The following is a 12,590-nucleotide window of genomic DNA, read 5'->3' as shown; positions in this document are numbered from 1 at the left end:
TCTGTTAATGGAGAAAAACTGTCCAGCTTATAGAAACCCTGCTTTATTCCTCAGTGCTAGAATATTGAGTTTGAATATGGGAATCTACACTGTGAGAACGACATTGACAACAAGAAGCAGGTCAAGGAGGGTCTGAAAAGCAGGAGAAATGGTTGAAAAGACTGGATGGTACAGGGGATGAGAATGTCTCTTTCTTTGGTGGTAGGTGCTGTTGGAGAGGTTTGCAGTTTTTAGATTTCTAGATACAGTCAAGCTTTAATATGAGTCCCGGAGCCTGGACTGGGGGTAGTTACCATCCAGATGCACCACACTTTAGAATCCTTACTCTTGCAGCTACTGTGGCTTTGTTTCTAGGTCAGCTTTATTGTCCTGGTTTTTTTTTTTTTTTTTTTTGAGGAAGATTAGCCCTGAGCTAACATTTACCACCAATCCTCCTCGTTTTTGCTGAGGAAGACTGACCGTGAGCTAACATCCAGGCCCATCTTCCTCTACTTTATATGTGGGATGCCTACCACAGCATGGCCTGCCAAGTGGTGCCGTGTCTGCACCCGGGATCCGAACCAGTGAACCCCAGGCCAACGAAGCGGAACATGTGCACTTAACTGCTGTGCCACCGGCCTGGTCCCCTGACCATTTTTTTTTTTCCCCAAATAGTTGTCCCTAGAGGCTCCTCAGTCTTTATGAGCTTGAGGGAGTGCCTACCACTTTGCCAGAGGGTCTCAATACTGCTGAATCCTGAGTCAAACTCTTACTATGCCCTTCTCCCCTGGGCTTAGGAAGTTCCAGAGCTGTGGAATAGAAACAGGTGGGAAATTGGAATTAAAATTGCAGATAACCAAGGGACTAGGATTCATGGCTGGTAAGAGAGGACTGGGTTGGACAGAGAGTATTCAAAGCCCCATCTGTCTCAGCGCATGCAGTTGTTTTGAAGACAAACTCTACAACTTTGCTGCTAAGACTCCTCTCAATTTTAGCCTGCCTCACACTTCAAAGATTCCCTCTCTCTCTCAGGTAATTTTGCCCTCTCTCTCTCAGGTAATTTTGCTATTTAGTTTATTTTGAGTTACCGGTGCAAAAAAGAGTATGGTGAGCCAGCCCTCATGCCCTAGTGGCTAAAGTTTGGCACTTTTGTTTTGGCAGCCCAGGTTTGTTTCCCAGTCATGGAACCACACCACTTGTCTGTTAGTTGCCATGCTGTGGCCATGGCTCACATAGAAGAACTAGAAGGACTTACAGCTAGAATATACAACCACACACTGGGGCTTTGGGGAGGGAAAAAAGAGAGGATGATTGGCAACAGATGTTAGCTCAGGGCGACTCTATCTCTGAAAAAAAAAGAGTGTGATTTCTCTACAAAATAAAAGAAATTGCCATATTTATAGTATGTTTGATTTGGAGACTGAGTATATAAATATGTAGATCAAAACTATCAGTGAAAGTGCCAAGAACTGCTTTCTTTCATGATCTGATGTTTGGGATTATTGAATTTCACTCTTAAAAAACCAATTACTTTGATTTTATGTTCATTTTTGTTTCTAAAATCAGAGATAAGTGCAATTTCAGACTGCTATTTGCAAGTACTTGCCTGTGCTGATTCTCCTGCCCTCGCAAGCCTTCTACCGGCACCACTGCCTGTAACTCTAGTGGTGGCTAAGCTACGTGTTCTGATGTTTTGCTGATAATTCACATTTGCTGTTTTCCCATCACAATTACATTCTCCATGACTTTCATTTTGTTTTGTTTTTCAGCAATAGTTGTAATTCATGTAGTCGTAGGATATTTGTTTGATGTAAACTCTTAGTCCTATCTGGAGATATTTAAAACACTGTGATCTTTGCAAGAACACGAGGAATGATATTTAACACAAAGCTTTTCTTTTCACCGAGCCCACATTAAGCCAAGGTAATTTCGTTCCATTTTGTGCAATGTTCTCACTTGTGATTATTCCTGCAGGTTTCTCCTTTTCTTTTTTTAATGACAACAACTAAAGGGCAACAAACAGCTGCTGGAGTTACGGTTGTCAGACATTTTAGATAGTTTTCTTCTTTGCATGAAACAGTCCTATTGAAAATACCAGGTCGTGTATATGTTGAGATTGCCACCCGCTGGTGAAATAGAGAATTTCCATTTTAATGAGTAATTTAAGAAAACATATTTGTTTTCTGTTTCCAGAGTATGAGTTTGTACGTTTAGGTTCTTTAAAATTTCAGACTTCATTAGAAAAACAACAAATTTCATTGCTATGAAACAATTTAGAGCTCCAATGGAAAAATTAAAAAGTCATCATTATGAAATCACTTAAAAACCTTTATTTACCTGTCTTGTAGCCTCGACAAAGGGGGGAAGTGAAAAAAAATCATGGAATTAAATATGCCAAAGCGCGGTCAGTGGTTGCTGTTGAATACTAAGATTAAGAGGGAGCAAAATAATTTTTGTTGCTTCTTTACACCTTTATTTAGTCACATTTTTTTTTGTCCACAGAAAGCTTGTATTGCTTTAAAAGAAAATATAAATCTGAAGAGGAAAAATAACTATATGTGTGTATATGGATCAAAATGTAAGTCTTCAATAACAGGACTTTATGGGGTGTTAAAAAAAGCACCGCCCTAAATCAGTGCCACATTAAACTAGACACACACAAAAGGAGCAAAGGCGCGGAGACTGAACTGCAGCTTTCAGCACTCCACTGGCACAAATTTTAAATTCAAATGCAGACAGAAGAATTTATTATGTGATAAAGATGCCATTTCAAGTTCACGTGCAAGGGTGCTTGGCTACCTCACATCACTTGCCAAATAAATTCCAGATGTGAAAAATTAAAAATATAAAATGAAACAAATTAAAAACATATAAATAAATATTTAGGTTTAGCATAAAAGCAAAGGAAAAAATTGTAAAGGAAAATGTTGAAAACTTCTGTGTATGAATATTGCCATAAAAGCAAATGATAAACTGGGAAAAATACTTGTAGCATAGACAACTGGCAAAATAAGTAAGACATTTTTTAAAAAGTGTATGAGCATTTGAAAAAGAAAGTTTCATCTTATTACTAATCAAAGGATTGCACATTTTTTTAAGATGAAAAATTCAGCTATACAATTGACAATATTTTAAAAAATTTATTACACTCAATGTTGTCAAAAGTACTTCGTAGTATAGAACTATTCTGTTATTTAAAATTATTTCTTTAAAAGATATTCAATAACATAGAAAAATGTTCATATCAAATTCAGATTACAAATAGAGTTTAAATAATAATCCAGATTTATCTCTCTCTCTCTCCAGAAGGATATTACTCGAAAGTTTTAATAGTGACTATTTGTATAACCAGAGTTATTGATGATAATTTCCTTCTTCATTCATTTCTGTATTTTTTAACTTTTTGAAAATGAAACATTGCAAACGTATAAAATACTCATTAAAATTCCTTTAAAATTAGGGTATAAAATAATACATGTAGTTTGATTATTATTTTACTAAAAATAAAAGTGTGTGTGTATATACGCTGCTCTCTATTTGTAATTCATATATGTAGATTAAAATTATTTCAGAGTTGTGATAGTGGTTATTTGTATGGTCATTTCTATGGTTATAGGTGATTATTTTCTTCATCATTCATTTTATAATTATTTTACTACTGATAAACATAAATATGCATTATATATATTAAGAATCATCTTTAGGAAGATATTTAATGACATGGAAAAATGTTCATGAAGACTTTAGTTATAAAGAGGGAAAAGTATGTGCAGTAGATGCAGTTTGTTGACAATTTGATAGAAGTAGAAGCATGTATCTATTTTATTCATACATGTATATAAACAGATTTTTAAAAACTTGGAAGGGCATGTTCTAAAGTTTTAATTGTGATTATTTATAATACTATGGATATAGTTGATAGTTTTCTTCTTTATTCATTTTAACTTTTTTAACAAGAAACAATAAAGTCTGTATATATATATATCAAATATATACATCAAATTTTATATTTTAAATATGTGCAGTTTACTTGGTGCTGATTATACCTCAATAAAGCTGTTAAAAATATATAGTATAAAACTGTGCTGTGTAATAAAAAATAGAAACTCTCATCTTTTCTTTCTGAAAAGAAAATATTTTAAAAATGCAGTTTTCACTTTTTATTAGTTCAGTATTCATGTCATCCCATTTGTAGGTATGTAGAATACTCAAGACATTTAAAAATATTTCTTCACTGGCATTTGGCAAGTAATGAATTAGCGTGTTAAACCAGTTTACACGAATTTGGATCTGCACATTCATTTCTATGGTGGGAGGGTGGGGAGAGTGGGGTAGAATATTTCCACTTATCAGGATATGTTAGTCCCGAAGAGGAAATTAATGTCATGTGCAAGGAGCCAACTACTTGTGGAAACATTTAGCTGTTTTTTCATCAAAAGAAGATGATTTCTTGTGATTAACAAACAAACAGGCAAGTCAACATGATTCAACTTTTCAGAAGGAAACCACTTACTCAGATATTAGAGTATCTCATTAACACATCCTTGGCTTCAGCAGTAATTTTATTGATTATGTGAACTGTTAAATAGTCTATCTGCAATGCGAATGTAGCTTTAAAATTAAAAACCTGACATCAACTTATTTGCCTTAAGCAACTTCAGAACTAAATTAGATAAAATCCTTGATCTGAGGCAACCAGCCTTTTCTGATAAAGCTTTCAAATATCCATCATATTAAAAGAGTGTTGCTAGGTACATGAAAGATGATGCTAGACAAAAAATGACACTGTCTCAATCATTTTTTAATAAAGGAAAATATACAGATCTCCTGTGTAGCTGCACACTGGCTGACTGGTGGGCAATACTAATATGTGTCCAGACATACAGTGATATATCTGCTAGTCTTGCTGAGCCATGTGGAGACCTTTTGCACAGATGCTCCTGGGTGACAGCTGGCTGTTTAGTCTGTTCCGCCTTACTTGCAAGGCTAGCACTCTACCCAAGCAGCTAATTTTAAAATAGTAATGCATGGCACAGGCCTCAAGAATGAATGAAAATACTCATCCCCGAGGCATGTCCTGAGTTGATTATAATAAAAATTGCTTAATTATTTATTGGTAGTTGCTTTATAAATTACTCAGTGTGGTTTTGCTGAAGGGTATAAACTGTGAGATGGGAAAGAAGAGCTAGAGAGAGGAAATTGTCAGGGGACACTGTGGGTAAGAGTTTCACATACCACACAGCAGCCTTTTGACTTTATCCTGTTAAGTGCTGTGGAAACAGAAATCTTTTAACAGGGGATTGAAAGGTCAGATTTGTATTTTCCCTGTATGATGGAAGATGGATTTGAGGGGGGATGGGAAAAGAGGCAGGAAGCAGTTAAGGTGAAAGACCATGAAAGCCTGAAAAGCTGTGGTACAGGTGAAAAGGAGGGGAAGAAGCACCAAAATATTTAAAAGGTAAAGCATGTAGGAAGAACAGTTAGCAGGATTTGGTAGTTGAGTGAATCTGGGGGCCAGACGTAAAGCAGAGGGAAGAAGTGAGTTTTCTTCTTTACATAACTGAGTAGATAGTAACACCCTTAACTGATATTGAAATCGCAGGTGCTGAGGCTGATTAGTAGGGGAAACGTAAGTGGCGGGTTGACCTACTTTCCTAATGGATACATGCAGTCACTTAGAAATTTACAAGAGATTTACAATTTACAATTGTATGGACAGACATACAATAAACAATGACAGTAAAATTGCAGCCAAAGCCCTCCAACTAAATCACAAAGTCCAGGAAAACATAAGAACCTATTCATGAAGCTGATGTCAGGGACATGGACAAAGACGGAACAATTAGATTGCATTAATTGTTTTTGTTATGTTGCAATGGGAATGATTTCACTTGATGTGATAATGAGCTGTGTTATAATGGGTATTTGCCTTGTATCTCACCTATTCATTCACTAGAATGAGGTTTTATTTTTTTTCCTTTTACAAAGTAAACACACAATAAGATCAAATAAATTTTGATGATTGCCAACAGATGGTGAGGGGCTCAACCTTAGACCATCTGATCTTTCACTTTTCGGTTCTTTCCGGCTGTTCTTTCGACTTAATTACCTTCCCCTCACTTCCTAATCCCTTCCCTGTAATTGTACACCGAGACTGGGTCTAGCACTCTCTATTAATTTTCCACAGCCTACACTGCTTTCTGATAAGATATTCCTTCTTTGTAGCCCTGTTGCTAATGGATCTAAACAGTCTGGTTCTAGCAGAACCTTTCAATCCTACTTGAACCATGCCTTTGCTCAATTTATTAATTCAGTTTAATGCCGAGAATTTAAAACTTGCTCTTACAGTTTGATCTCATTTTGCATCTGACACAATGGATCAACCACCAGTAATTTTACATAATCGAAGAACTAATTTAACTGACCTGTCTTTTAAATCCTTCTCATGTGAGACATTTATTTTTTTCAATCAGTAAAACAGACTTACTAGAGTGATATATGTGTTTCAGTGAGAAATTTCCTTTATTACATGAACGCGTCTATGCATCTTTTATGAATGAAGCAGACAAAGTATTGCTGTAATAGGTATTTTAATGATATTTAGGGACGCGCCTAAAGGGTAGGAATTTGCGGAAGCTCTGCAGGCAGCTCCTGAGGTAATTTACTGCAGATTCTGTATGTATATTTGTATAATCCATATCTAGACAGAACCTTTTTTATTCTTTTGACAAGTACATTTAACGTCTGGTTCAATATAAGGCTGTTTCCACGTGCTGTTCAATGCTTTACCGATGGACTAATAGAATTCTGTTGATTGAAACTTCCTGCATTATAGATGTGTACTCATGTTTCTGTCGTGTTTAGCGATAGTTTAACCAAGTGCTTGTTCTTTTGCACACCCAAAACTATATATTGATAAGCATTTGTAATAAAATAAGACTTACTTTTAAAGATATCGTCTATGTTTTGTGAATGCCATTTAAAAATAATCAGTATTTTTTTCTGATAATGGAAGTAATAAATGTTCACTTAAAATTTTTTGAAAAATCCACAAAGATAAAAGAAAAAACCTGACAATACCCATAATCTCATCAGAGAGGATGGCTATTGAAATTTTTGCATACCTTTCTGAATTTTTTATGTGTATCCCTATAAAATGAAAAATTTCAAACAAACTTGGACTTATATCGTATGTAATGATTTATACAGATCAATCACTACACACAATTAACTTACATGACTTTTACTCTGCTTATGTGAGGAAGAGAGTAATTTAAATAGATTTTTAAAATTTCCCCTTCATTTTGTTCATGAGTTTATGCCTTGGAATAATCAGGAGATGGGGAATAGGAATTTGCTGTTTCCTCAGTCAATCTCAATGAGCCTCTGGCAACAGTGACTGTGATTTTAACAGTAAAAATGCTTATTCTTTCTACAACATGGTCAAAACTCAAGCCAACTGCTTTGATGCTCAATCACAGAAAGTTATTTATTCTAATACTAAAAAGAAATACTATGTTGAAATTATGGTATTTGGGGCCAACCTGGAGATTTTCAAGGGTAATGTTAACTATATAAGGTTTTTTTATCATGTGCTGATTTTGAAACCTATCTCCTGCAAGAGACGTGCCTTCATTGTAATCTGCTTGTTTTAGTCTGTAGTTATTAATATTTTCCCATATTATTAAGTACTCTCTGAGAATGCTTTTAATAACTGCATTGCAATCCATCATATGGATGTGCCATATCTACTTTAACCAATCCACTATTTTTAGACATTTGGTTAATTTCCAATGTTTTGCTATAAATAAGGCTATGACAACTGTTGCACCCGAGATGCAAGGTGATGGTCCGCCATTAATTTTGCGCATGTACCTACTGCTAAGAATTTCTAAGAATTCTAATTCTAAGGAATTAGAATAGCAAGTTAAAAAAAAATTGCCAATTAATAGCAGATCTGAAAGGACAAACATGTAGAATAGGAATGAGCCAGATTAGTGGTGGAGCTCCCAAGGAAGTCACCCATTTCTGCTCCTGAGATCTCTAAAGCCACCTTAAATAGAGAGCCACATTTCAGCTCCAGTTTCAGCGAGCTGTTTACCTTTCCCACTCTCATTTCTCAATGTTTGTCCCTGTCTCTCCAGCTTCCTTGAGTGGATCTCTATTATTTACAGTTAAGTGAACCTGAAGAAACAGAATGATTCTGAGGAAAAGTACCTATGATACAAGTTTAAAACTATCTCACTTACAATTCCATATATATCCCAGCAGTCATTTTTATAGTTAATTTTTTCATTTAATAATTTGTTAAGCATAAAATCATGGAACATGCAGTATATTGGGCTAGGTGGTAAAGGACATATAGAGATGAGTTAGACAATCTCTGTCATCTAGAAGCATATAGTTCAATCACACTTTTCTACACAGCATCGTCTTTCATTACTGCAGATTGTCAGATCAATGATGACCAACTTGTTGCTAGGCAACTTGAAAGACAGGAATACAGAAATGATGCAGCTTCATTCTGATATGAATTCTTCTTCGAAATGTTTGTCTAGAACTGTGAAGGGTCTGAAATTTTCTCTGCTTTAAAGCTAAGACATTAGAATGCCACAGTTTAATAGACACTGGCAGTAGATGTGTGACTTCAACGTTAGAGACAAAGGACTTTATTATTCACCACACGGCAAGCAATAGAAGCTTAATGTTTGCTTCTGGTCCCCTCGTCCGCAAGTCCCATGAGGGCAAAGTACAGCAAGCCAGGTGGATGTGTCACAACTGAAGAACACCGAGCACAGGGAACCCAAATCTTTTACAATGGGCTGCAAGCAAACCTGCCTGACATTTGCCCTGGAGGGAAACATTAACTTTATTATACTGGTAGTAACCTGCCCTACACTCCCAGAAGACACACTATCTCTCTTTGTCAAGGCTCTTCACTATCACTGCACAAATATCCTTGAAAAGATAGTGCAGAGCAAAGGCTGTTGGTGCCTTTGCTTGAGTGATGTTTCACGGAAATGCCAAGGCCCATGGAGAATTGTCTCCCAACAGTGTTCTTTCTCTGGATACTTTTTTAAACTATCCAAACTTTTATTTATTCATTTTATTTATTTTTTTTAAAGATTTTATTTTTTCCTTTTTCTCCCCAAATCTCCCTGGTACATAGTTGTATATTCTTCACTGTGGGTCCTTCTAGTTGTGGCGTGTGGGACGCTGCCTCAGCGTGGCTTGATGAGCAGTGCCATGTCCGCGCCCAGGATTCGAACCAACGAAACACTGGGCCGCCTGCAGCGGAGCATGTGAACTTAACCACTCGGCCACGGGGCCAGCCTCAAAACTATCCAAACTTTTGATTCTTATTTCTACTAACTTTGAGTATCTACTTACTCTAAGATTGTCCTGTGTTCCTTCGTTTTTGCCATATCCTGTTTACTAGGTATATTAGTTAAAACTTTTTTTTTTGTTTTATGTAATAGAAGCCAATTTTCTCCAGCTTAAGCGAAAAAGAGAGTTAGCGGAAGGACATTGGATTATTTCATAATTCAACGAACAACCCAAAACCTAGTACTATGCTGAGTCTTCAGCAGCAGGAGTTCCTAGTCATCTCTAGAGTGCTGTCATTAGCATGCCTCCACTGCGGCGGCTCCCAATCTGTGAGTCTCCACTCAAGTTTTAAGTTCTCAGAAGAGAAGAGTCAATGGCCCAGCCTGGTTGAGGCTCTGCCTCTGTCTTTTCAGTCATGCCCAGGGGGCCAGGGCCATGAAAACACAGATCTGGTAAATCGCGCCTGCTCCCAAATTAGGAGGGGGAGTTTCCTGTGAGCTTTGGAAGCCCTCCCAATTGCTTTCTACTGTATCTAGATTTGTTCTGATCGATATTCTATTGCTTATAAGAGAAATACAGTTATTGTTTTCAGGAGCATAATTCCATTTCTTTTTTAAAAATCAATTAAATAGAGTTTTGCTTTTTGTGTCACTTTCTTGGCCATCTTCTGCCATTTCTCAAAATTTTTTTTGCAGTCATTTTGTGAACTGATCTAAGCCAAGTTAGTGATTCAAGAGTTTTGGGTAAAGATAGGTAGCCTCTGATGGTTGAAGATAGACTGAACTCTGTTTGATCTTCTCAATCTTGCTATTATGTGGTATGCTACAAGGATAGTAAAGCTTAGCCCAAATTTCGTTAATATTAAATGTTTATTAGTTAGTCATACATCTTCAAGACCATTACTTCAACAATGAAAATTTATTTTTCACATCTTTTATGCTTCTTAATATACTCTCTGGTGTAGATTCCAATGATGCTATTTGAAATACCAGAGTAGCCACCTCTCATGCTGTGGATTTTCCTAATTAGGATATTTCCAAGGTTACTTAGTAAGCTCTGGTGTGTGGACTAGTATTACCTTATTGTCTGCAGGCACATATGTACATGAGACCTCATGTGAAAGTATTTTTAAAGTAAATTACCAGACAGACAATATAATAGGTCAGAATTTAGGCATTTAGTCATGCACTCATGCTAATTTTCATACTCCTTTGTAATTAACATTCCTCCTGACTGGATTAATTGGGTTTGCAATAAGTAATCACATTTATAATACTGCAACTGTTCCCAAATTAATTGCTCACGTGTTCAATGAGCCATTACATGTTCTCATTTAAAGCAGCTTAGAGAGCCCAAGATTTTAGAGCTGTGGTCCTAAACATTTTGAGGAGAAGGGCACAGAATCATGCAAGAATATGTCAGTAATGTGATGACAGCAATAAGCCAGTGGTTCTCAAACTTTGAGAGTACCTGAGAATCACCTCAGTGTCCTCCTTGGACGTGCGGATACCTTGGCTCCACCCCAGCGATTCTGGTTAGGGAGATATCGTATGGGGTCTGGGAAAACTTTGAGAAGAATTGTTCTCTGTCTTTCTAGAAAAAGGCACATATGCAGGTACTTCCAACTTTACCAGTAATTTTAAGGGAGGGTTTCAGAACCCTGTGGCTTTAGTCTAGTACAATTTTTCTCAAGATTGGTTGCATATTACAATTACCAAGAAAGTTTTAAACAATATTTCAGACCAATTATATCATAATATGAGTGGTATAGGGTGACTAAACTGTTTGCCTGGTTTGTTCCCTAACCTAGAATGGAGACTAGAGATTTTTTGAAATGTATCAATCTATTTGACTGAATTAGACTCACTTGACAGATACCTAGCAAAAGTGATCATAGAAAGAAACCCGGTTATCCTATAAATCTTATAAAATGCACAGTTTAATTTGTGTATTGGTGAGAATGCACATCATTTTTGGCATTGATTTGTCCTTCTCTCTTCAAAGGTTCAAAGGATTTAGTGGACTTTGTTCTCTGGTTGATAGATAGCCTTCCCAAGCTTGAGAGAGAAAAAGCAAGACTCTTTTTATAATTTATAGTGGCAAGGTGAGTGTTTATTGTGATATTTCAGTTGAAGAAAATCTCAGAAAACATGTGGAGTTTCAAATTGACCATAAGTTTACTATATTTTATAATGTGCCCAGTAATAACTAAAAGTAAATATTCATTATGAGTAAGGCAGAGAAATGGCTAAATGAGCAATTTTCTAGATGGCATCTGAGGAAGATCTTTTCTCATTCTTGATTAGGAGCACCGCTTATCATGATGAGCAAAGTAGTAGATGGAAACTTTAGTTATACTGATAAAGTTTTTGAAATTATATTAGACTTCTGCATTATAAAGGAAGGGAGACCTATAATCAGTGATAGAAAAACCAAGTTGGAAATAACTATAATCAAAGCTTCTTCTATATTTCTTTGAAGTGGATCCTCTTACAATATTACTCGTATGGACATTCAAAGCACTGGCAATAATAGGTGATTTAATGGTGTTTAAAGCCCTTGAGTAAATTCACATAGGCCTAGACATTTCCCCGAGGACATGGATTTAATAATTATGATCATTTCTTGTGCTGATAACTCTTGAGTTAGCATTTCCACTACCAGAGACAAAGTTTTAGAAAATTAAATTGTAAAAATTAAGTGTCAGAAGTTTGGCTAATTCAACGTGTGTGAGTTACGGTCCACTTGTGTGGAAGAACTGGCTTCCAAGTAGGCACAAGGGCCATTTCTAAGCTCCGAAAGCTTTCTCTCCAAAACTGGATGCACCGTGTGACATAGGGTAGAGACCAGTTGAATGCAAATTTGGGGTTATTTTGGTCAGAAATTTCCTTTAAGAAAACAACAGAAAAAAAGAATGTGATTCCAGGAGGGCACGGACACTATCTCTCTTATTTACCACTGAATCCAAATATTTTTCACATAATAGACACCATAAATATTTAGTAAAATCTTGAAAAAAAAACAAATTTTCTTTTTTTAGGTGGAATTGTTAAGGTGGAATTTTTTGTTTTCTTTGTGAAAAAATGAAAAGATGTTCAAGCTTTGATAAAAGCTAGGTACTTTTTTATTGGATTTTGGAGAAGAACTCACCAAAATTGCGAGAGTTTGGAAGTTTGCTGGAATCTATTTGAAGTAGAAGAAATTGAAGTGTAATTGAATTGTAGATGTGCTCTCATTTTAGGCCACTGTTGTCAGAGAAGCTAGTACTTGTGGAAAGGTGATTA

The 12,590-nt window shown here is 36.1% G+C and overlaps 1 long non-coding RNA gene across 1 annotated transcript in view; it reads left to right on the top strand.

Annotated features, from left to right (window-relative positions):
- Positions 1-4,049, top strand: part of LOC139083028 (uncharacterized) — a 37,396-nt gene extending 33,347 nt beyond the window's left edge. The window contains exon 4 of the long non-coding RNA XR_011539523.1: positions 2,482-4,049. This is a non-coding gene — a long non-coding RNA (uncharacterized lncRNA). The remainder of the gene's footprint in view (positions 1-2,481) is intronic.
- Positions 4,050-12,590: the final 8,541 nt, after the last annotated feature.

Source organism: Equus przewalskii, chromosome 4 (genome assembly GCF_037783145.1).
Source record: "Equus przewalskii isolate Varuska chromosome 4, EquPr2, whole genome shotgun sequence".
NCBI classification, from domain to species: domain Eukaryota; kingdom Metazoa; phylum Chordata; class Mammalia; order Perissodactyla; family Equidae; genus Equus; species Equus przewalskii.
Note: the sequence above shows the minus strand (reverse complement) of the source record. Positions and strands in the feature narration are given on the sequence as shown.